Raw genomic sequence first — 23,252 nt, forward strand, 5'->3', positions numbered from 1 at the left:
TCATGAATCAGCAATGGCAATTCTGGCGGTTCTGGAAGTTTGATCCAGAAGAAACTGCCGATCAGCCTGAGCCAGCAGAAGCGACAAGAAAGCACCAGAATATCATGAGTTCTTTGGTGAGTTGCTCTATAAGAAGTCATGGCGAATGAAGATCAGCACTGCAATGTAAGATGAGACAAGACCAGGGAGGAAGAGCACGGTGATTTAATGCCACTGCCTGTGGAGACACAGTTATACTCTTCAAAACATCACTCGTCCTCTCACGAGTCTGCATATCACCTAGCAAAACATATCACCTGTGTCTGTTTCAGCAAGATCTTCTTTTACCTGTCTTCCCTGGGAAAACATCATATGACATAACTGAGTTTCCAAAGAAACCAGAAATTTCCACTTCACCTTTATGTGCTATCATCTTGATGGCCTAGCTTTCTCCCCCATGTGTTTCCTACTACAGACTTTTCTCCCTATCCACTTCCCACTCCAACTTTCAGTTCCATCCAGGTGGGTAGTCCTGGAAAATTTCTCATTGAAGACCATTTAGACCAAGTCATTAAAGTTACCTATTTGGCTGTATCTAGAACCTGGACTAGAAACTAGAGAATCTTCCTTAACTGTCTTTAAAAAACTTGTTTGTACCCTATGTACACCCATTTTACATAATCTTGTATATTGTGATTTCCTTCTTTAATACAAAGACCCAGGATAGAGTAACTACAAATCTCTACTCATATTCATTAAAAAGAAAAACCATGTTCTGATCAGAGAGACATTGAAGTTGCCAAATTTAAAAATCATTATGCTTTTGTCATACTAAATACATGCTACTTACTCCCCTGAGATTGCTAATTCTGTTTCTATTTCATTAGTTCAGCATACCAAAAACTAGCATGACATAGTCTGTCACAAATTATCTTGAGAACATTTTGCTTGTTTGCTTTTTAACTTGATCTTTGTTCTTTCTCTAGCTCTGGCCAGCCTCAAACTCAGTCCTGAGAGGTGTGGTCCAAGTTTTCTACCACTGTGTTCAGACAGGCTCCTGGAAGTTTTAGTTTCTAGGTTTATCTATACAGAGCCTCTGGCAATCAACAATTATAATTTTAAAAGTTCTTGCCAAAGGTTTCTAGCCAGCCACTTGCACCTCGGTTTTGAGTGCAATGTCTTTTTTCTTTTGAACAGGTGTTTGGAGCAGAAATTTGCTTTGGGGAAGATCTAAGAAGAATGTTGAGTGTTGTGTTCTTGTTACAAGAGTGACAACTTTCAAATTCATTACATGTAGGCTGGACACTGAAATCAGAATAGCAGATCCCAGCAAAATCAAGTGTCAATGGGAGAATTGACAGAGCCTCAGCATGAAGAGCATGGGCCGGCATTGAGGTAACCTCATCTGGAAGGACACATCAGAGGACAATGCAGGGAAAGAAAGGCATATACAGGCATGTCTGAGTGACTGGAGACTGATCGGAAGAAGGATTAACATCACACACTTTGCCACCAAGGAAACTTATCTTCTCAATACCCTTGTTTTGCAACTCCAGATTTAAGCATAAATTGGTAAAGTATTACTGTGCTACTTGCTGATAGTTCATGACATAGTTTCTCGTGAGATGCCAGTGATCCTGCCTTGAAAACAAACATTCCGTTCTCCAGCCTCTATCTGTAGAAATGCAGAAGCATTTTCCTTCTCACAGACAGTAATGCTGGTATGATTTGGTAACTGTGGTGATTCACCTGCTAGTCCTTCATGGTCTTAAAATATTTAGTGGGATGCATACTTTTTCCGAGTAAAGATGATTCAAAGTCCACAGAAAAGTTTCCACAAAGAAAACATCAAACCCAGACAATTTTATTCTACACATTTGTACTGGCTAGTTTTGTGTGTCAACTCGAGCTATCACACAAAAGGAGCCCCAGTGTGAAAATGCCTTCATGAGACCAAGCTGTAAGGCATTTTTCTCAATTAGTGGTCAGGGTGGGAGGACCCAGCCCATTGTGGGCGGTGCCATCCCTGGGCTGGTGGTCTTGGGTTCTATAAGAAAGCAATCTGAACAAGCCAGGGAAAGCAAACCAGTAAGGAACATCCCTTCATGGCCTCTGCATCAGCTCCTGCTTCCTGACCTGCTTGAGTTCCAGTCCTGACTTCCTTTGGTGATGAAACAGCAACGTGAAAGTGTAAGCTGAATAAACCCTCTCCTCCCCAACCTGCTTCTTGGTCATGATGTTTGTGCAGGAATAGAAACCCTGACTAAGACAACACTCAAGGAAAAATGAGGCATAACTATGCTCTTGCAAAAAGGCAGACTACTAGTAATTAAGTCAAATATTAAGAATATATACTTAATAACACATCAATAGTAATAAATAATGAATCAGATAAGTTTTTCTAAGATTGTAATGATGGATCAATAAAACAAAAGTCAGTTAATCATTTTGACAGTTTCAAGGCAGGCGCTTTTGGTGACAACTAAAACTGCAATAATGCGATAGAATAAGTAGGTCAGGGAGAACTTGTCAGTGACTATGACTTTTAAACTGAAAATTTTAAAAATATTTATACATGTGTAGTTTTTACTGAATGTATTCTCCCTCATACCCACTTCTAGATTTCATAATTTGCCTCATGAAGGTTATGTATAAGTTTTGATAGGATGATTCTAGTAATCTAAAATAATAAAGAAAACTAAGTTGTTACTAAAAGGACTCTATTTTCCTATATCAGTCAACAGAGTTAATTAATTTTCAATAAAACGCCCAAATGTATGTAGGGAGAATGTGGTTAAAAGTTCTTGGAACTGGATTCTGAAGGCTCTGGTTCAAGTCGTTCAGAGCCTAATTTGGATAAGGGACAGTTTGTCTTGCTTTCATTTGAAAATACGTCTCTACATTTCACTATTCAATCTTGAAATCTCCAAGAAGCAATCAGCATGTTCTTAGAATTGCTCTTGGATGCTTGGAACAATCAATAGCACCATCAAGTAAAATAAAAAGTTCAGAATTCCATGACTGGAAAGGAGAAAGGAATGGAAAAGTTCAGAGAATTAGGCATTCCAGAGTGGATATACTGTGGAAGGCTGGGCTAAAGCTATCAGTTAAAAATCTCTACTATAAAGAAGAGTCATAGGGGTTGGGGATTTAGCTCGGTGGTAGAGCGCTTGCCTACCAAGCGCAAGGCCCTGGGTTTGGTCCCCAGCTCCAAAAAAAAGAAAAAAGAAGAAAAAAAAAGAAAAAAAAAAGAAAAAAGAAGAGTCACATAGGTACTCACTGTATTAGAATAATGGGTTCTCATGAAATATGCACCAGCATTACTAAGATTCTTGCTTTGCTAAGACTGGAGTTTTCACTACAGAAACATCTCCAAACAGTAGAGACCAAGAGGCTGGCTTAGTCACACAAATCTAGGTAGGCATTTGCATCACAATAAACAATGGCCTAGAGAGGCAACCACGAGTAGCAAAGATGTTTATTAGAGTGTAATAATATCTATAGTGGTCCAGGAAATGGAAGCTTTTTTCACCCAAACCTATCGAGCATAAGCAGAGATGGAATTGAGGACCCTACGACATCACAGCACACAGTTGTCATTTCCATAAATGTCTGCAATGGATTTTAAGTCTTTGCCAATGGGAAAGTGGAAAACCCAAGGATATTGAGGACTGCTGGGCAAAAAGACTGAGTTGGCTTTTAATGCAGAGATTCAAAGTGACAAATGGTTAGAGTAGGAGCATATAGCAGCAGGGTAATAAAAATGCTTCTGTCCAAACCAAATGCAAGGTCCAATGAATCAAAGCAGAGGCTATTTTTTCTCACCTTGGATTTAAAATTGTATACTGGGTAATTCGTATAACTTTTTTCTTGTTCATTTAATCTGAAGAAAAACATTGATACCAGCAGGGAAGATACAAAAATGCTAAATACAAAGTAAACTGAAGTACATAACCAGTTGACCTCAACCATCCAATCCACCGACTCACTAAGTACCAGTGTAATGACCTCAAGAATGAATTCATCTTGAAACCAAAGCTCTGAGTCCAAAACACTGATCTGGTTCCTGCAGCTACAAGATGGCCAACCTCACAGCAATAGAACCTTTCCTGAGCCTGCAGTTTGCATATTCCCCAAGAACAATTAGCAATTATTCTTGGCAATTAGTGCAAAGAGGATTTTATGGAACATAAACAGGTTGAATTGCAGGACTGAAAGGGTAGGGAATGCTTCACTCTATTGGGAAGACAGAATTTAACTGAGCTGAAGCTATGGCCATTGGTCAGTCCCTGAAGAACCCCTGTGATAGAGAAAAGCTGACAATGCAAAGGGATAATGTATTGTCACCCCAGAGCACCAGGAAGACCCAGGATTGCAGTTATAGTTTACAGGCAAGGAAAAATAAGTTTGGCCTATAGATGAACCACTGGATCATCTTTTGACATACACTTACCCAATTGATACAATAAAACAAACAAACAAACAAAAAGCAACTTCAGGAACAATGTTCTGGGTGGCATGGTAGTCAGAGTCTTAGAACATGAAAACCCAAGGTACTACAGTGAAGAGGTAGGGACATTCATAATCAATCAGTTCATGAATGTGGATCTTTTACGAATGAGATAACATGCCTACACAAAAATACAAAAAAGAACTTGCCTATCTTTTTTCCTGTAACTTGAAAAAATGATGAAATTAGTCATCTATAATTCAGAAAGAAAGCGTTCACTGGGAACCTTACGTCAGTATCGTCTAAGTCTCCATAAGTGTGAAGTAAATTTCTGCTTTGTAGTCATCCAGTTGATGGCATTTTTCCTGTACCAACTCAAACCAAGACACCCACTTCAGCATTCATTTTCCAAGTTGTCGGAAGTGCTAACCCCTGACAGTTGATCAAATGAGAAGTGTTTCTGGCTGATACAACCTGCTTTATCCACTGTTGTGTTCCGTTTTAGAAAGAGTTCACATTTAACCGTTGATGAATGGGCGTTAAAATGTCTAGACCCTTAAACTCAATTTAGAACAACACTGAGGAGCCCTTCCTGGCCCAGCAGTCACAATGGTATCTGACATAGCACATCTATCCCAGTTCTTCTATTTTTCTTTTCTCATGTGGTTCACCTCTCTCTCTCTCTCTCTCTCTCTCTCTCTCTCTCTCTCTCTCTCTCTCTCTCTCTCTCTCCTTCTTCTTTCCAAGTGAAAATACATTTATTGTTCTTCCTTTGACTCTAGTACAGATTCATGTTGTAATATGTAACTCTCAGGTATTTTGCTGACAGTCTTTTCAGTTTAAGGAACATGGGGAGATGCCTTGTGGGGCAGTTTGCAAACCTGAACATTTCTTTTTTTTTTCTTTTTTCATTTGTTTGTTTATTTATTTATGGAAATTTTTTTATTAACTTGAGTATTTCTTATTTACATTTCGAGTGTTATTCCCTTTCCCGGTTTCCGGGCCAACATCCCCCAACCCCTCCCCCTGCCCTTCTTTATGGGTGTTCCCCTCCCCATCCTCCCCCCTTTGCCGCCCTCCCCCCAACAATCTAGTTCACTGGGGGTTCAGTCTTAGCAGGACCCAGGGGTTCCCCTTACACTGGTGATCTTACTAGGATATTCAATGCTACCTAAGAGGTCAGAGTCCAGGGTCAGTCCATGTATAGTCTTTAGGTAGTAGCTTAGTCCCTGGAAACTCTGGTTGCTTGGCATTGTTGTTCATATGGGGTCTCAAGCCCCTTTAAGCTTTCCAGTTCTTTCTCTGATTCCTTCAACGGGGGTCCTGTTCTCAGTTCAGTGGTTTGCTGCTGGCATTCGCCTATGTATTTGCTGTATTCTGGCTGTGTCTCTCAGGAGAGATCTACATCTGGTTCCTGTCGGCCTGCACTTCTTTGCTTCATCCATCTTGTCTAATTGGGTGACTGTATATGTATGGGCCACATGTGGGGCAGGCTCTGAATGGGTGTTCCTTCTGTGTCTGTTTTAATCTTTGCCTCTCTTTTCCCTGCCAAGGGTATTCTTGTTGCCCTTTTAAAGAAGGAGTGGAGTATTCACATTTTGATCATCCCTCTTGAGTTTCATGTGTTCTAGGCATCTAGGGTAATTCAAGCATTTGGGCTAATAGCCACTTATCAATGAGTGCATACCATGTGTGTTTTTCTGTGATTGGGTTACCTCACTCAGGATGGTTTTTTCCAGTTCCATCCATTTGCCTACGAATTTCATAAAGTCATTGTTTTTGAGAGGTGAGTAATATTCCATTGTGTAGATGTACCACATTTTCTGTATCCATTCCTCTGTTGAAGGGCATCTGGGTTCTTTCCAGCTTCTGGCTATTATAAATAAGGCTGCTATGAACATAGTGGAGCACGTGTCTTTTTTATATGTTGGGGCATCTTTTGGGTATATGCCCAAGAAAGGTATAGCTGGATCCTCAGACAGTTCAATGTCCAATTTAAACCTGAGCATTTCTAACATTGCACAGTTCATCTGCATGGTTTGTACATTGCATTTCCTTTCTACCGTTTTTTACTTGTCTTTTGTTTTGTTTTTATTGGATAGTTTATTTATGTACATTTCAAATGTTATCCCCTTTCCCGGATTCCCCTCCACAACCCCCATCACATCCCCACTCCCCGGCTTCTATAAGGGTGTTCCCCACCCACCCACTTCTGCTTCACCATGTCTTACTTTTCTTTTTTATTTTTTATTGGATATTTTTAATTTACATTTCAAATGTTATCCCCTCTCCAAGTTTCCCTTTCCATAACTCCCCTGTCCCATCACCCCTCCCCCTGCTTCTAGGAGGGTATGTATTCTCGACCGAACCCCTTCCCGCCTCCCCAACCTCATATTCCTCTACACTGGAGGGGAGTCCAGCCTTGGCAAGACCAAGGGCTTCTCCTCCCAGTGGTACTCAGGCCATCCTCTGCTACATATGCAGGTAGAGCCATAGATCTGTCCTTGTGTAATTTTTCGATGGTGGTTTAGTTCCTGGGAGTTCTGATTGGTTGATATTGTTGTTCTTATGGGGTTGCAAATCCCTTCAGGTTCTTCAATCCTCTCTCTAACTCCTCCGATGGGGACGCCATTCTCATTTCCATGGTAGGCTGCGAGCATTCACCTCTATATTTGTCATGGTCTGGCAGAGCCTCTTCAGGAGACAGCTCTATCAAGTTCCTGTCAGCATGCACTTCTTGGCATCAGCAATATTGTCTGGGTTCAGTGGCTGTATGTATATGCGCTGGATCCCCAAGTGGGGCAGGCTTTGAATGGCCATTCCTATAGTCTCTGCTCCAAACTTTGACTCCATATCCCCTCATATGAATATCTTAGTTCCCCCATCTAAGAAGGACTGAAGCATCCACATTTTGGTCCTCCTTCTTCTTGAGCTTCATGTGGTATCTGAATTGTATCTTTGGTAATTCAAGTTTTAGGCTAGTATCCACTTCTCAGTGAGTGCATACCATGTATGGTTTTTGTGATTGTGTTACCCCACTCAGAATGATATTTTCTAGTTCCATCCATTTGCCTATGAATTTCATGAAGTCATTGTTTTTGATAGCTGAGTAGATGTACCACATTTTCTGTATCCATTCCTCTGTTGAAGGGCATCTGGGTTCTTTCCAGCTTCTAGTTATTATAAATAAGGCTGCTATGAACATAGTGGAGCATGCGTCCTTGATATACATTGGAGCATCTTTTGGGTATATGCACAGGAGTGGTATGGCTGGGTCATCAGGTAGTACTATGTCAAATTTTTCTGAGGAACTGCCAGTCTGATTTCCAGAGTGGTTGTACCAGCTTGCAATCACATCAACAATGGGGGAGTGTTCCTCTTTCTCCACATCCTTGCAAGCATCTGCTGTCACCTGAATTTTTGATCTTAGCCATTCTGACTGGAGTGAGGAAGAATCTCGGGGTTGTTTTGATTCGCATTTCCCTGATGACTAAAGATGTTGAGCATTTCTTTAGGTGCTTCTCAGCCATTTGATATTCCTCAGCTGAGAATTCTTTGTTTATCTCTCTACCCCATTTTTTAATAGGATTATTTGATTCTCTAGAATCTAACTGCTTGAGTTCTTTGTATATATTGGATATTATCCCTCTATCAGATATAGGATTGGAAAAATCTTTTCCCAATCTGTTGTTTGCCATGTTGTCCTAATGCCAGTGCCCTTTGCCTTACAGAAGCTTTGCAATTTTATGAGGTTCCATTTGTCGATTCTTGATCTTATAGCATAAGCCATTGATGTTCTGTTCAGGATATTTTCCTCAGTGCCCATGTGTTCGAGGCTCTTCCTTACTTTCTTTTCTATTAGCTTGAGTGTATCTGGTTTTATGTGGTAGTCCTTGATCCACCTGGACTTGAGCTTTGTACAGGGAGATAAGAATGGATCGATTTGCATTCTTCTACATGCTGACCTCCAGTTGAACCAGCACCATTTGTTGAAAATGCTGTCTTTTTTCCACTAGATGGTTTTAGCTCCGTTGTCAAAAATAAAGTGATCAGAGGTGTTTGGGTTCATTTCTGGGTCTTCAATTCTATTCCATTGATCAACCTTCCTGTCTCTATACCAATACCATATAGTTTTTTATCATTATTGCTATGTAATACAGCTTGAGATCAGAAATTCTGGTTTCCCCAGAAGTTCTTTTCTTATTGAGGATAGTTTTCACCATCCTGGGTTTTTTGTTATTGCAAATGAATGTGAAAATTGCTCTTTCTAACTCTATGAAGAATTGAGTTGGAATTTTGATGAGCATTGCACTGAAATTGCAGATTCCTTTTAGCAAGATGGCCATTTTACAATATTAATCATGCCATTCCATGAGCATGGGAGATCTTTCCATCTTCTGAGATCTTCTTCTGTTTCTTTCTTCAGAGACTTGAAGTTCTTGTCATACTGATCTTTCATTTGCATGGTTAGAGTGACACTGAGGTATTTTATGTTATTTGTGACTATTTATTGTGAAGGGTGTTGTTTCCCTAATTTCTTTCTCAGCCTGTCTCACTTTTCAATGACAAGGGCATGCACTCCTCTACATGAGCTGATATGGATTCCTCAGAGTTAGCAAAACACAAGAAATTCTGCATGACATCAAGTAGATGTCTCTTTCCTTTGTCTTTCGGAGCATTACATTCCTACAAACAGCAGGGAAAGTGGCAATGCTTTCTCTTCTTCAAGGGCACCTTTTTTTTGCATAAGCACTGAAGTCAATGGCTTTGAATGACACACTGGTAAGTGTCACCCTATTCTAATGCTAAAAAATTTTCCTTTGTCAAATCTGTCTGCTTTTAACCCTAGTCACCTTAGTCACTGTGACCAGAATTATGTAAACTTTCTAAATAGTCTAAATGTTCTAAAAATACAGTAAAGCACAAGCCTCCACACCAACCAAGTTACAATATGATGTCTGACCGAAACCCACAAAATGAGAATATGATGGGAAAGTCATTTATCAAAGTGGCAGTGACCATAACCAGCTCCGATCACTGTCTGAAACCAAAACAACTGAATGGATGGTATTCAAAGCCATTCCCTCATCCCTGGGGAGCTATTTTACCCATGTATTCCCACAGATGCTTTTCAAATTAATCTTACATTTTTAGTTCAATAATTAAAGGTATCCCTTGAGCTATTTCCAAATTCTAGCTCTGTTTTCAGACTCTTACTTGAACTATGAAATGGGCTGTGAAAACATGTATTTATTACCACCACCTAAAGTAAACCCCTGAGTATTTTAAATCCTAAGTGAATGTCTTCAGGGAGGAAAATACAACAAACACAGGAAATGGCATTGTCCATTGTTTGTATTTGCTCATAGTGGCAAACATAATATTCATAAACCACTCTTTTTACATGTTTTACTAGGGCTCATGAGTTCATGGACATTCCAACTATTGCTCCCTCTGCTCTCTCTTTCTTACCTTCCCATCCTATAGCTCTGGTTATCAGAGGTGACACTACCATGACTTTAAATATTTACTAAAATAGAGAAATGTATTTTCCCTTTTGTTTCCATTTGCTTTTTGTAAATGTAGGAAAAACGAGTTACAGACTTGTACCAACAATACTGTCCTTATTATATTTAAAGTATTCACTATGAGCAATATGCTATGTGTGTGTTACCTTTGACTTGTAATTGAGGACTTAATGTGAACTTAAATTCCACAGAAGAAATAAAACCCTCATGTGTGTTGAGGATTCTGCAGACCATCCGGAAGATTAGAACATGGCAGCTATAGAGAGAGTAGATGTTGCAGAGCAAGAACCATACTCAATTTTGAGCACTCCCTCCATAACCATGCATTGCCAACCTCAAGTTTTGTCTTGGAATATTAGGTAAAAGTTTTGGAATCCATTAACTTAGCAGAGTACCAGTACCACTAAACAAAAGCTGAGAAAGTCAGCAGACAGCATAGAAACCCATAGCAAAGCCCCAACCAGGCTGCAGGAACCCACCTGCTGGCATTCCCACCAATGTATTTGGCAAGTGTATTGACTTGTGAGTTATACTGTGACTATAAAAATGCATTTAACCTCCTCCACAGTGAAACAAATCATTTAGGACGATCTAATCCATGTCCCAGGTCATTTATTTGCCTTACAATGAACTATCTCTATTTCACACTGATCAAGAGATATTTTGTGTTTTCATTAGCTAACATTCAAGGATTCTTGACATAGCAAACTCATTCCACTGTAAGAGACTGTTTAGTGCTCACATCTGTGAAGCAAACGCAAACAGTACTTTAAATTACAAGATCTAAATCTCCAAAATAGCACTATACTCGTCAATTAGAAATAAGTTCACATTAGTAAGGAGACTAGCAAGTTAAATTTATAGGTAAGAAAGGTGGTACAGGCATTGCCACTTTAGAAATAGGATATAAGAGTCTGGGGGTGCCAACCTCATACCTTCAGGATTAACATTCCACAGCATGCCCATAATATATTCACCATAATAACTTAAAGGAGAATCCACTCCGGACCTTGATGTCACTGTTGTTGCATCTCTTTTGTAACAACTTTAGGGTCAGAGAGTGGGTGTAGCATGAAATAATAAAAAATGGATTTACCATTCCACACTATGCTGTGCACTGGTGGGCCACATGGCACCAGTGAGGTGTTCTCATCTTGACAGAATCTCTGACCCTTTGTTCTCAAAATGTTTCTACCTGACTCACTATGTTCCCAGGCTGGGTTTCTGCCATGCCAACCCCATGCAATGACTGCCTATCTCGCAGTTAGCTGTCACAAATCCCTGTGCCCCAGTGAAATCAAAAGTCTACAGGCTTGTAATTTATCAATCAGATTTGTATCAGTAAATTCTTACCTCACAAAATGTTCACACAATAAACTCAGAGGCAATTGATATTGATATAAACTGCCCATCTAGATAAGACAAATTGTCCTATAATTATCTATCCCTTATAAGATAATCATATGAAAGCACTTGAAATATATTGTTGATCTTCCTACTTGCAGACAGCTTAAGAAATTGTCTGATAAAGAGGAAAGAATAAGTTGATTGGCCAAGAGAACCTTGTAATGCTAGAACTTTGTTCCCTGCTATGCTGTTTGTGGTAACTGTTAAGGTAACACATAACAGGGACCAACCATACACATTGGACCTATATTCCTAATCCTCCACTTAACATAGGAGTAAGTTGAGGAGATATGAATACCCCTGTGATAGTTAATGGATTTTCTTGGCTACCTAGTCCTTATCATCACTGAGGACCTGCTAAAACCTATGGAGGAGGGTAAGGACATCAAAACTTATACTCTGGGAGTGCAAGAGAATTCCTATTTGTATGGTGTGATGGTCAGTATATGCAGGGAGTGGCACTGTTAGGAGGTATGGCCTTCTTAGAATAGGTGTATCACTATGGTCATGGGCTTAAGACCCTCACTCTAGCTGCCTGGAAGTAAGTCTTCCACTAGCAGCCTTCAGATGAAGATGTAAAACTCTCATCTCTTCCTGCACCATGTCTGCCTGGATGCTGCTATACTCATTACGTGATGATAATGGACTGAACCTCTCAACCTGTAAGTGAGCCCCAATTAAATGTTGTCCTTTATAAGAATTGCCTTGGTCATGGTGTCTGTTCACAGCAGTTAAACCCTAATTAAGACATATGGGTAATGGAACTCAATGTTTAAATACAACTTTCCAAAGTGTGGTTATCTATAGTTAATACTACCCAGGATTTTCATAATAAATTTTGTATGCTTTATGCATCTGGCTTTAAGAGAAAGAGATTTTGTGAGATGTGGGTTACCAACAAGGAATCTAGCTGGATATATTGTCAACAATATAAAAGTGAGAACCCTCCATGCTTGCTAATGTTTCCCACTGAGAAGTCTTTGATTGGAGCTGTTATAGGTTCCAGAAAAATATTCTCACCAAGAATTGAGATAGCAGTGGTATAATTTAAATGAAACTGTGGAAATTAGTTTTATTGTTTATGAACTTATTGAATGACATGGAGTTGGAATGTCAAAGCCTCTCTTGAAATTTTACAATTCAGTAAACTAATTTGTGGAAATTAGCAAGTGCCTTTTGCCCCTTTAAAGCATGGAAAGGAAAAGTAAACATTAATGATAGTAAGTCCTACTTTGTGTACAAAGTATACAGTAAGTATGCTTTGTCTTTTAGTTTAAATTAAAGTCAATCGTTTGCAGTGTGTGTACCTATTTGTTACTGAAAAGGTCTGTATAGTGGCACCCTAATAATTATAGTATCATTTGTGAACTCTGTATTCTTCATACTTATGTTAATACTAATATGTCTTTAGCTATAACTTCTGAAATTTGTACATCCTTAGAGCAAGTCCAGCAGTCTGGACACTGGTGAAGGTGTCAAGGTCATAGCAAGACTCAACCTGTGATGATTCTAGTACAGAAGCTCCTTGAAAGAATATTAAGAAGTACTCATTGGATGGTTGGACTGATTGTTGCTGTAATTCTGGGAATAATTGCATTAACTGTCACTGCTGCTACAGCTGGACTGGCATTTCATAAAGACATTAAAACTGCCGGTTAATTAGAGACTGGCATAGGCATTCTACAGAACTTTGGACTCTACAGAAAAGAACATATAGTGAGACAGTGAAATAGCTGATTTGAGACAAGCTGTAATTCTAATGGGACATTGGTTAGAAATATTGAGGGAGTAAATAAAATTAAAATGTCATTAAAATGTTAAAAAAATAAGATAATCATAGCTACCTGTGCTATTTAAAGTCACATGGATCTGGGTCAAACGTCTCCTCCTTCATCTACCTTTCTTCTCCCCTCTCTATCTTCTCTGTCCCATCTCTAAAATTCTCAGCCTGCCTTTCTCTTTCACTGATCAATCACAGGCCTTGCCTTATCTTGTGCCTGCCCTCACCTGCATATAAACATTACCCCACATTTCCTCTCTTTTTGTCCAGTTAAAAGACTCTTTCCTCTCAAATATAAACTGAGCATAACTATTACCATTCTGTAATTTATAAAGTATAAAAATGCCTAACACCAAGTTCATCATTTTTTTTCAATTAAATAGAACACATTGTTACTTATCCTAACTTAAGCAAGGCTTAAATTCTGTATGTTATAGCCTGGGTAGCTTGTATGCTATCTGAAAACTAACCAATTAAATATGCTTTCTCAATGTTAAACAGACTACACAGGCTATGAGGCTATAATTAGTCTTCAACCCCATTAGAAATCTGAAAAAAATCAATATTATCTGAAAATATAGGAAACCTAACACAGTTTCCAGAACTGAGACAAGTTGTAGAGACAGCTGCCTACCTATACAGCCCCTGTAGGTCAGGTAGTTGGGGTGTCAGTCTTCAGTCTTCTGGCCCAGGATCATCTGGCAGACCTTTGTAATAAAGAATTTTGAAGGACGAATTACCCTGACTTGGCAAAGATTATTAGCTGACTATTCTGCATGGTGTGTCCTTTTTCTTGATGGTATTTTGTTTGTAAATGAAATAGGCAATGTCTGCCCACTGGCTACCTTGCTGTGATGTATAACTTCACCTGAAGGTGGATGCTTAGTTTCTTCTTTGAATCCTTGAAAGGAGAACCATTAGGAGCACATATGTCTCAACAAATGATAGGTAATGTCAAATGTCACATTCTGTGCATTTCTGGCATTTTTGAAAACTATCTATGTAAAGTAATCTGAATTAGTGTCTGTTATCTACTGTCATTTATATTCTACTACTATTTATATTCTAAATAAAATATCTAGCAAGCACCCCTAGCAATTAACTCTGAGCCAAGAATTTGCTATCTGGCCCTTGCTTAATCATCTAAAGACAGTTTGTAATGGCATTAATAGAAGGATCAAATCTAACCTTCTACTTTTAAAATTTTGTAACAATAGAGGAAATAGATGTTAATGAAAACCCTGATTCTCAATCAAAACAAATTCTGTACCAAAGTAAGAAATTATAGATTCAACTTAGTAATGATTATAAGGATTTCTACCAAATGAGAGATTATGGCTGTATAATAAATTTTAGCTAATTCTTCCCTCTTCAATTTTGACCATTTCTAATTTCTCCAGAAAGACAACCCTAGAATAACCACCTCCACCCTCCCAAAGTTTTGTGAACTAGGTCAACAATTCTTCATAATTTCTTCAAGCTGTACATAGGCATCGAGAGGGGGGTAGGGGAAATGGGAGAGTTGCTTGGACTTAAGAAGGCCACATCAACAATTTTTGTTCAATTGAATCAGGAGTTCAAGCAGGTCACTTCCGCACATCTGATGATGAGACTGACCAAAGCTGTACACTCTGTAATATATAAATCTCAAAACAAACTTTAGTATCATCAAGATATGTGTATGGACTGTATCAGTCCATGTCGGGAATACAGACTGGTTAAGATAAAATTCTGTTCCTTTTTGGTTTTATTCTCTTGAATCTAGATCTTCTGGGGATCTCCCTCTATCAAATCTGATCTATATAGCTGTGGAATCTAATCACCATTTCTAAAAACTCAAAGACAAAACCTTTCCCCCAAATCAACATATCCTTTAGTCGGCAACCAGAAAAGCTTGTATCTTGCATTCTCACCCAAAGAAATAATATAACCACAAAATTCAAAATCACACCCATTTTGAAAATTAAAACAATCCAAAGAAAATGAAATAAACTAAAATCCTATATGAGCCTATTCTTAGGCTTTTTCTAGTCTGTCATGTTAGGAAATTAACCCAAAATTTTCATGGAGCCCACGAACAAAGAATATGAGTTTCCTGTAGAATTCAGTATACCATCTATCTGTTATGCTCTCAACCTGGAGCCACAAAATTCTCTTTTTCCTATCTTAGTTCCAAACTGCGGGCAAAATTTCCCATGTGATTCAGAAAAACTCTGTATATAAATCTATTCCAAAAGCAAATAAACCAGTCTTTGAATTAAATCATACGCTAATCAACATCTTGGGTTTTTTTTTTTATCTTTATTAACTTGAGTATTTCTATTTTACATTTCGATTGTTATTGCCTTTCCCGGTTACCGGGCCAACATCCCCCTAGCCCCTCCCACTCCCCTTCTATATGGCTGTTCCCCTCCCAACCCCCCCCCCATTACCGCCCTCCCCGCAACAATCATGTCCACTGGGGGTTCAGTCTTAGCAGGACCAAGGGCTTCCCCTTCCACTGGTGCTCTTACTAGGCTATTCATTGCTACCTATGAGGTTGGAGCCCAGGGTATAGTCTTTGGGTAGTGACTTAGTCCCTGGAAGCTCTGGTTGGTTGGTATTGTTGTTCATATGGGGTCTCCAGTCCTTTCTCTGATTCCTTCAACGGGGGTCCCGTTCTCAGTTCAGTGGTTTGCTGCTGGCATTCGCCTATGTATTTGCTGTATTCTGGCTGTGTCTCTCAGGAGAGATCTACATCTGGTTCCTGTCGGCCTGCACTTCTTTGCTTCATCCATCTTGTCTAATTGGGTGACTGTATATGTATGGGCCACATGTGGGGCAGTCTCTGAATGGGTGTTCCTTCTGCCTCTGTTTTAATCTTTGCCTCTCTATTCCCTGCCAAGGGTATTCTTGTTCCCCTTTTAAAGAAGGAGTGAAGCATTCGCATTTTGGTCATCCCTCTTGAGTTTCATGTGTTCTGTGCATCTATGGAAATTCAAGCATTTGGGCTAATATCCACTTATCAATGAGTGCATACCATGTGTGTTTTTCTGTGATTGGGTTACCTCACTCAGGATGATATTTTCCAGTTCCCTCCATTTGCCTACGAATTTCATAAAGTCATTGCTTTTGAGAGGTGAGTAATATTCAATTGTGTAGATGTACCACATTTTCTGTATCCATTCCTCTGTTGAAGGGCATCTGGGTTCTTTCCAGCTTCTGGCTATTATAAATAAGGCTGCTATGAACATAGTGGAGCATGTGTCTTTGTTATATGTTAGGGCATCTTTTGGGTATATGTCCAAGACAGGTATAGCGGGTCCTCAGATAGTTCAATGTCCAACAACCCATAACTCTTAACAAAATAGAAGCAGTCATTAAAGGTCTCCCAACCAAAAAGAGCCCAGGTCCAGACGGGTTTAGTGCAGAAACCTATCAGACCTTCATAGAAGACCTCATACCAATACTATCCAAACTATTCCACAAAATTGAAACAGATGGAGCACTACTGAATTCCTTCTATGAAGCCACAATTACTCTTATACCTAAACCACACAAAGACCCAACAAAGAAAGAGAACTTCAGACCCATTTCCCTTATGAATATCGACGCAAAAATACTCAATAAAATTCTGGCAAACCGAATCCAAGAGCACATCAAAACAGTCATCCACCATGAACAAGTAGGCTTCATCCCAGGCATGCAGGGATGGTTTAATAGACAGAAAACCATCAACGTGATCCATTATATAAACAAACTGAAAGAACAAAATCACATGGTCATTTCATTAGATGCTGAGAAAGCATTTGACAAAATTCAACGCCCCTTCATGATAAAAGTCCTGGAAAGAATAGGAATTCAAGGCCCATACCTAAACATAGTAAAAGCCATATACAGCAAACCAGTCACTAACATTAAACTAAATGGAGATTAACTTGAAGCAATCTCACTAAAATCAGGGACTACACAAGGCTGCCCACTCTCTCCCTACTTATTCAATATAGTTCTTGAAGTTCTAGGCACAGCAATCAGACGAAAAAAGGAGATCAAGGGGATACAGATTGGAAAAGAAGAAGTCAAAATATCACTATTTGCAGATGATATGATAGTATATTTAAGTGATCCCAAAAGTTCCACTAGAGAACTACTAAAACTGATAAACAACTTCAGCAAAGTGTCTGGATATAAAATTAATTCAAATAAATCAGTAGCCTTCCTCTACACAAAAGAGAAACAAGCCGAGAAAGAAATTAGGGAAACGACACCCTTCATAATAGTCCCAAATAGTATTAAATACCTTGGTATGACTTTAACCAAGCAAGTAACAGATCGGTACAATAAGAACTTCAAGACACTGAAGAAAGCAATTGAAGAAGACCTCAGAAGATGGAAAGATCTCCCATGCTCATGGATTGCCAGGATTAATATAGTAAAAATGACCATCTTACCAAAAGCGATCTACAGATTCAATGCAATCCCCATCAAAATACCAATCCAATTCTTCAAAGAGTTAGACAGAACAATTTGTAAATTCATCTGGAATAACAAAAAACCCAGGATAGCTAAAACTATCCTCAACAATAAAAGGACTTCAGGGAGAATCACTATCCCTGAACTCAAGCAGTATTACAGAGCAATAGTGATAAAAACTGCATGGTATTGGTACAGAGACAGACAGATAGACCAATGGAACAGAATTGAAGACCCTGAAATGAACACACACACCTATGATCACTTGATTTTTGACAAAGGAGCCAAAACCATCAAATGGAAAATGGATAGCATTTTCAGCAAATGGTGCTGGTTCAACTGGAGGTCAGCATGTAGAAGAATGCATATCGATCCATGCTTATCACCCTGAACAAAGCTTAAGTCCAAGTGGATCAAGGACCTCCACATCAAACCAGATACACTCAAACTAATAGAAGAAAAAGTGGGGAACCATCTCAAACACATGGGCACTGGAGAAAATTTCCTGAACAAAACACCAATGGCTTATGCTCTAAGATCAAGGATCGACAAATGGGATTTCATAAAACTGCAAAGCTTCTGTAAGGCAAAGGACACTGTGGTTAGGACAAAACAGCAACCTGCAGATTGAGAAAAGATCTTTACCAATCCTACAACTGATAGAGGGCTTATATCCAAAATATACAAAGAACTCAAAAAGTTAGACCACAGGGAGACAAATAACCCTATTAAAAAATGGAGTTCAGAGTTAAACAAAGAAATCACAGCTGAGGAATGCCGAATGGCTGAGAAACACCTAAAGAAATGTTCAACATCTTTAGTCATAAAGGAAATGCAAATCAAAACAACCCTGAGATTTCACCTCACACCAGTGAGAATAGCTAAGATCAAAAACTCAGGTGACAGCAAATGCTGGGGAGGATGTGGAGAAAGAGGAACACTCCTCCATTGTTGGTGGGATTGCAGACTGATACAACCATTCTTGTAATCAACATCTCTTAAGGAAACATTCGCTAGCTCTCTGCTGTGTAATTATCCATCACTTATAAGACATTCCTCGATACCTGTGACCATTTAAAGCCACACAGATCTAGGTCGTCCTCTTCCTTCATCTTCCTTTCTTCTCCCCTCTTGGTCCTCTCTGTCCCATCTCTCTCATCCCACCTTTCTTTTTCACTGTCCAATCACAGACCTTGCTTTATCGTGCACCTGCCCTCACCTACATATGGATATTAACCCCCAAGTGGGAACTTCAGGCTTAGAGAAAGAGTTAGATTTTTATCAGTTGCTTGCTGATAAATGAACTCGTGAAAAACTCACTTTCAAAATGAAATATGCCTGTGAGGTTTGGAAGTTGGAAGGAGACATTATTTCCATATCTCTCAGTTTTATATATATATATATATATATATATATATATATATGCATGTATGTATATATATATATATATAGAGAGAGAGAGAGAGAGAGAGAGCTATAGATAGAGAGTGAGAGAGAGGAATGGACACAGAGAGAGATAAACAAAGAGAGGTAAAGTGACGGGCACTGGGTAGTCTAAGAACTGCCTGCATGCTGAAAAACCTGAGAACTAGGCAGCAGCTCAGTCCACAGAGCTGGTTGCCTCAGTAGCCACAATCAAGCCAAGGATCAAGATTCACCATCACTCCCTCCTATCTCCACCTACTGAGGGCCACTTAGTAACTAACTGCCTCTGAAGAGTTTTCACTAACAACTGACAGAAATCCTGAAAGTGATCAGTATTCACACATATTGATGGCATAGGTATGGTTAAAGAAATATGAAATGCAAATAACTTGCAGTGGTTTGCGAATCCACTAGTAATAGCTATTAAAATTAGATGTTTTCATATATTTCAGCTCAACAGCTGAACGTCTGGAACTCTGTTCTGTGGGTATCAGAATACAAAAATACATTAGAGGAAATACACAACTATATTGAAGTTTTGATTTAAATGGCACAAAATAAGGTATAAGACTAAGTGAGAAATGGTTAAAAATACTGTTTATGACGTGCTACACACCATGACAGCTCTTATTCAAGAACATCGCTGTATGAAAGGGGTGACAGTGTTCCACCCTGTGTTGTGACTTAGAATACTTAATAGTCTACTGTTGCAGAGCCAGTGATGACCAAGTATGTGTGATGTGGGTAGATACACTGTATTTACAGAAAGTGCGAGAAGTCAAAACAAGAATAAGAAAGGCACAGTGAGCTAAGATATAAAAGTTGTCAAAGACTATCACTAAACAATCTGTGGGATACAGTTCTATGACATGACATGTGCATTTGGAACCAGGCCTAAACTATAAATGTAACCTATGCTACTGACTTAAAAGGGGTATCTTTTCAAGAACCAACATATGAGACCTCATAAAACTGCAAAGCTTCTGTAAAGCAAAGGACACTGTCATTAGGACAAAATGGCAACCAACAAATTGGGAAAAGATCCTTACTAATCCTACATGTGATAGAGGTCTAATATCCAAAATATACAAAGAACTCAAGAAGTTAGACTCCAGAGAGCCAAATAACCCTATTAAAAAATGGGATACAGAGCTAAACAAAGAATTCTCAGCTGAGGAATGTCAAATGGCTGAGAAGCACCTAAAGAAATGTTCAACATCCTTAGTCATCAGGGAAATGCAAATCAAAACAACCCTGAGATTCCACCTCACACCAGTTATAATGCCTAAGATCAAAAAATCAGGTGACAGCAGATGCTTGCAAGGATGTAGAGAAAGAGGAACACTCCTCCATTGTTGATGGGATTGCCAGCCGGTATAACCACTCTGGAAATCAATCTGGAGGTTCCTCAGAAAATTGGACATTGAACTGCCTGAGGTCTGAGCTACACTACTCCTGGACATATACCCAAAGGTACTCCAACATATAACAAGGACACATGCTCCACTATGTTCAGATCAACCTTATTTATAATAGCCAGAAACTGGAAAGAACACAGATGCCCTTCAACAGAGGAAGGGATACAGAAAATGTTGTATATCTATACAATGGAGTACTACTCAGCTATCAAAAACAGTGACTTCATGAAATTCATAGGCAAATCGATTGAACTAGAAAATATCATCTAGAGTGAGATAACCCAATCACAGAAAAACACACATGGTATGCACTCACTGATAAGTAGATATTAGCCCAAAAGCCCGAATTACCCAAGATAAAATCCACAGACCACATCAAGCTCAAGAAGAAGGATGAACAAATTGTGGATGCTTCAGTCCTTCTTAAAAGGGAGAACAAAAATATTTATAGGAGGGGCTATGAGACAAAGTTTGGAGCGGGAACTGAAGGGATAGCCATTCAGAACCTGTCCCACCTGGGTATACAGCCCATTTATATACAGCTACCAAAACTAGATAATATTGATGAAGTCAAGAAATGCATGCTGACAGGAGCCTGATATAGCCATCCCTGAAAGGCTCAGCCAGAGCATGTCAAATACAGAGGAAATTGCTAGCAACAAACCATTGAAATGAGAATGGGTTCCCCATTGGAGGAATTAGAGAAAGGATTGAAGGAGCTGAAGGGGCTTTCAACCCCATAAGAACAACAATACCAACCAACCAGAGCTCCCAGGGACTCAACCACTACCCAAAGAATACACATAGACACACCCATGGCTCCAGCTGCATATGTAGCAGAGGATGGCCTTGTTGGGCACCACTGGGAGGAGAAGCCTTTGGTCCTGCCAAGGCCGGACACCCCAGTGTAAGAGAATGTCAGGGTGGTTGGGTAAGGCCCTTATAGAAGAAGGCAAGGGGGATGGGAAGGGGGCTTATGGCTGGAAACTGGTAAAGGGAATAACATTTGAAATGTAAATAAAAATATCCAATAATAAATAAATAATAAACAAACAAACAAACAACAAACAAATAAATAAAATACTAGGTAAGCAATTGGTTGCTTTTCCCATAGTACCCTTCTGTATTTTGCAAATATATTTTGGACCAAAGAGGATTTAGGTTTTTTGGAAGGTAACAATAAATTTTTTCCTCTGGTTAAAAAAAGGGGGGGTATCTTTTACCTTCTCACTGTTCCCAAAGGTTCCATGCAATAAAACCTCAGCTTTCCTGCTTACCATAAGCTACTGGAAGCAAGAATTAATGGAGTGTCAGGTACCATTGACTACAGCTCTTGCCCCAGAAAGGGTCGAGTAGATGATCAACACTTTGAGTTTGATCTCTTTGCGTTTGAGACCAGCCTGGTCCATATAGCAAGTTCCAGGCTTATCAGGGCTACATAGTCCCACTATCTGTAGGAAACCAAAAGCAACCACAAAAGTATCCCCCAACGACTTCTCTTTCTTTCTGCCTTTCTCTGTGGACACACAACTTCTTTCTTCTGCCAAAACTAGTCTTGGCCATCTGCTCCAATGTGGCACAACTTCTCAAACTGAGTGGAGTAAACCTCTTTTCTCTTCAAGTTTCCTGACGGGTATTTTCTTACACTGATGAAAAACTAATATCTAAGAAATGAAATAATGTCTAATCTTACAAATCTCTCTGGGATAAAGGGAACAAACCTCATGTCTATAAACATGTATATAGTATAGATTAAATTTGTACCAGCAAACATAAGAGTATGGATGTAAAACATTATTATGTCTTATTTTACATGTTGTCTCATTACTTTTTTCACTCTATCATTTGTGGATTTTTAAAAGTTTAATATAATCTTGGTTTGGTTTGTTGCTGGTGTCTTTAATCCCTCTACAAAAAAAAAATCTTTATGCATTTAAACATCATGAAGTATTTTCTTTATTCCTCCCTCAGATAATCTAGGGTAGCAAGTCTTCTCTTCTTGTGTTTAATTTGGTTTGAATCAATTTTTATACATGGTAAAAGATACATATATAATTTTATTTTCCTACACATATAAAAATGTTCACTAAAACTAAGGATTATATTAAGAAGACTTATCAAAATCCACTTGATCGTAAGCCAACTAAAATATGCTTTTCTTTTTTCATTTTTTATTGATTATATTATTTATTTCATATGTTATTCCCCTTCCCAGTTTCCCCTCCATAAATCCACATCCCCTCCCACCTGTACGAGGGTGCTCCCCCACCTGCCCACCAAATCCTGTCTCAGCATCCCAGCATTCCTGTATCCTGGGTCATCTAGCCTCTACAGGACCAAGGACTCCCCTCCCAATGATTCCAGACAACACAATCCCCTGCTACATATTCAGCTAGAGCCATGGGTTCCCCCCTCCAACCCCCTGCCACGTGTACTCTTTGGTTGGTGGTTTAGTCTCTGAGAGCTTTGGGGGGTCGGGTTGGTTGATATTCTTGTTCTTCCTATGGGATTGCAAACCCCTTCAGCTCCTACAGTCCTTGTCCTAACTTCTCCATTGGGGTCCCCATACTCTGTCTGATGTTTGGCTGTGTACATCTGCATCTATATTAGTCTGGTTTAAAGGGGGAGTTTGAGTTGCAGATCCATGGAAGGGTGAGCAGTGCTGTTCCCAGGAGAAATGGGTTATTGGAAAGATTATAGTGCCAGGCACAGAGTGGAGGGAAGTTAAACAAAACTTTTTGTGTGTTTTATTTGATGATGATTTCTATTTTTTTTGTTTGTTTGTTTTCTGTTTTTGCTGTTCTTGTTGTTGT

General features: G+C 39.2%; 1 pseudogene; it reads left to right on the top strand.

Moving 5' to 3' along the window:
* The first annotated feature begins 2 nt into the window (after positions 1-2).
* Positions 3-23,252, top strand: part of Rpl9-ps1 (ribosomal protein L9, pseudogene 1) — a 28,084-nt pseudogene continuing 4,834 nt past the window's right edge.

This window comes from Rattus norvegicus, chromosome 17, assembly GCF_036323735.1.
Source record: "Rattus norvegicus strain BN/NHsdMcwi chromosome 17, GRCr8, whole genome shotgun sequence".
Taxonomy (NCBI): Eukaryota; Metazoa; Chordata; class Mammalia; order Rodentia; family Muridae; genus Rattus; species Rattus norvegicus.